The sequence below is a fragment of the Leptonychotes weddellii genome, chromosome 12, assembly GCF_054177405.1.
Source record: "Leptonychotes weddellii isolate Sample4059 chromosome 12, ASM5417740v2, whole genome shotgun sequence".
Classification (NCBI taxonomy): Eukaryota; Metazoa; Chordata; class Mammalia; order Carnivora; family Phocidae; genus Leptonychotes; species Leptonychotes weddellii.
The window spans coordinates 41,031,003-41,034,739 of NC_138380.1; positions in this window are offsets into that span (position 1 = coordinate 41,031,003).

Below are 3,737 nucleotides of genomic sequence, written 5' to 3' on the forward strand. Positions count from 1 at the left end.
AAGAAAAATATTTTGAAAAGAAAACATGAACCACCCCAAGCCCCAGACCCCCTTCCCTCGCGCAAAGGTTTTCCTGTGCTTTGCCCATAAAAACAGCGCAGACAGGTGGCACACACATAGCCCAGCTCGTCTTCAGGATGAAGCAGAGCTCCTGGAGGGGCAGGCCAAGTGAGGACTCACAGGTGGAAGAGCAGAACACTGAGAAGGTGTAATTTAAAGGGAAAGCTAGAACCTTCCATCCATCAGCTACAAATAAGCAACAGCACAAGGATACGTACTACAATTAATCACTGTTGGTAATTAGTGTCAAATGTCATTAGCATGAATGATGGTTAATAATTGATATTGACACTTAAGAATAATTATTATCTAAATTAGTGGCTCTTCACAGGGAGCAATTTCATCCTCCAGGGACTATTTGGCGATGCCTAGAGACAGTTTTCAGTATCTCAGCCAGAGGTCAAGGGCGGCAAGGAGCAGTGGCAAGGTGCTACTGGATTGAAACCAGAAAAGCTATTGAACAACCTACAGTGCACAGGACGGCCCCTGCAACTGTATAAAGAATCATCTGGTTTTAAAGGTCAATAGAACTAAGGTTGAGGAACCCTGATCCAAGGATTCTCCAGGCCCATGGTCTTCCTTAATAGACCAAGGTCGCTGAACACCCCTCTCAACTACCTCTATATCTATTCAAGTTCAAATTCTGCCTCCACCACTGGCCAGCTGTGTGACCTTGGGTGTTAGATAAATTTTTTGAGCCTTAAGTTTTCCGCTTGCCAGGGTAAGTTGACAAGAAAAGGCATATAAATTACCTCACAGAGAGCCTAGCTCACAGTGGACAATCAGGAATGGTAGCATGTAATAAGGAGGGACTATCAGCAAATAAGGTTAGAACAATCAATTTTTGTATGGAAAAAAATAAGGTTAGCTCTCTAGCTCACATTTACGAAATATAGGTTCTACAAGGTTTAAAGCCCTCACTACAAAAAAAAAAAAAAAAGTAAGTTTTTTTTCAGAAGGGGAATTTGTTTTTATCACCTCAGAAGAATAGAAACTTCTTTATATAAAAAATAAAAGTCATGAAGAAAAGATTAATAAGTTTGACCACATTTTTAAAAAAATAATGTTCAAGAAAGGACACCACAGATAAAACTACAAGCAAGCTACAGACCTAAAGAAAGATTTGTGACCAATAATGACAAATAATATCATTAATGTTTTTTTAAAATATCAAAACTGTTTTTTTTAAATACCTACAAATCAACAATAGAGAGAAAAACAACCTAAAAGAAAAGTGAGCAAAGATATAACCAGGAAGTTAGAAAATAACTAAAATGTAGGGCCAATAAACAGATCAGGGGGTGCTTAATATCACTAATGCTCAAGAGAATGAAAATAATAATGAGCTACCCTTTTTCACCTATCACATTGCCTAAAATTTTGATATCTAAAAATATGACACTTGGAAAATAATGTGGGGAAATGGTACTTTTCTACTTTGCAGATGGGAGTGAACACTGGTACACCCACTTTGAAAAGCAATTTGATATGAGCTTTTCAATGTATATACATGAACATACTCCCAAAGCCAGAAGCTCCATTTCTGAATATTTGCCCCAGAGAAAAGTATTATGTAGTAAAAAACCAGAAAACCACACAAAAGTCCAATGATCATGAAATAGCTAAATAAAATGTGATATGATACAGTAGAATACTATAGAGTGTAACATCAAATACTATTAAAATACTATTGAAAGGATGAACTAAATCTATTTGTATTAACATAGAGAGATTTTTTTTTTTAATGTATTTGAGGAACTTCTGCTTCCAGCCAAGAGAGTCCCGCTGATGATTTCTTAAATACGACACTAAAAGCACCAGGAATAAAAGAAAAGTAGATAAATTGGATGTCACTAAAAGTAAACACTTTTGTGCAGCAAAGGGCACCATCAAAAGAATGAAAAAAACCTCACAGGATGGGAAAAATTATCTCCAAGTCCAATATCTGATAAAGAATTAATATTCAAAAAATATAAAAGCTCTTACAACTCAACAACAAAAAAATAAACAACCCATTTCGAAAATGGGCAAGGGATTTGAATAGACGTGTTCTAAGATGGTAGACACATAAGAAGAAGCTCAGCATCATTAATCATTCAGGAAATACAAATCCAAACCACAGTGACTTATAACTTCACACCCACCAGGATGGCTATTATTTTAAATAACAGAAAATAACACCTGTTGATGAGGATGTGGAGAGATCAGTCTTCATGCACTACTGGTGGGAACGCAAAATGGTCCATCTGCTGTGGGAGACAGTTCGGCAGTTTCTCAAAAGGTTAAACAATTTAAAAAAGGGGGTTGTTAAACAATTCTACTCCTAGGCATGTATACAGAAGAACTGAAAGCAGGGACTTCAACAATATTTGTAGACCAAGGTTCATAGGAGCATTATTCACCATAGCCAAAGGTGGAAACAACCCAAGTGTCCATCAACAGGTGAATAGATAAGCACAATGTGGCACATACCTACAATGGAATATTACTCAGCCATATGAAGGAATGAAGTTGTGATATATGCTCCAACGTGGAGGATCCTTGAACATATTCTGCTAAGTGAAAGAAGCCAGACACAAGAAGACAAAGACCACATAATTCCAGTTAGATGAGAGATCTAGAGTAGTCAAATGCGTAGACACAGAAAGTAGAGTAGACGTTATCAGGGTTTGGGACAATGGAGGAATGGGGAGTTGTTACTTAAAGGGCACAGAGTTGGGGCGCCTGGGTGCCTGAGTTGGTTAAGTGACTGCCTTTGGCTCAGGTCATGATCCTGGAGTCCAGGGATCAAGTCCCGCATTGGGCTCCCTGCTCAGCAGGGAATCTGCTTCTCCCTCTGACCCTCCCCCTTCTCATGCTCTCTATCTCTATCTCATTCTCTCTCTCAAATAAATAAATAAAATCTTAAAAAAAAAAAAAAAAGGGCGCAGAGTTTCTGTTTGAGATGATGAAAAATTCTGGAAATAAATAATAATACTGGTTGCACAACATTGTGAATACCTAATACTTCAGTGCGTAAGTCACTGATTTGTACACCATTTAGTTATGCATATTTTACCACAAGTTTTAAAATGAAAAAAGTTGATTAGTTAAAGCAAAAGCAATAGTAATATATTGTGAGATCTATGGCATATAGAGAAGTAAAAAGTATGAAAACAAGAGCAAAAATGAAAATAGAAGAAAACAGAAGTGTATGTTTGTACAGTTTCTCTGCTGTGTGAAGCAGTGTAATATAGTTTGAGGGTAAATTGTAGTAAATTAAAGATATATATTGGAAATCCTTGAGCTCCCACATCAAACAATAAAATGAAGAGATGGTTCATCAGCCAATATCAGAGAGAAAATCGATCATATGAAAACTGCTTAATCAAAAAAAAAAGAAGAAGAAAAGGAAAGGAAGAAAACTGAAACAAAGAGTAGATAGGACAAATAAAGAGAACATAACAGAACTGTAGAGGTAAATCCAACAACATGAATAAGTAAATTAAATGTAAATGGACTGATCACCCCGATTAAAGAGATCACCAGATTGAAAGAAAAATGAAGACCCAGCTACATACTACCTGCAAGAAACTCATTTTATTTTATTTTTAAGTAGGCTCCATGCCCAGCATGAAACCCGATGTGAAGCCTGAACTCAGGATCCTGAAATCAAGAGTTGGACGTTCAACCAACTG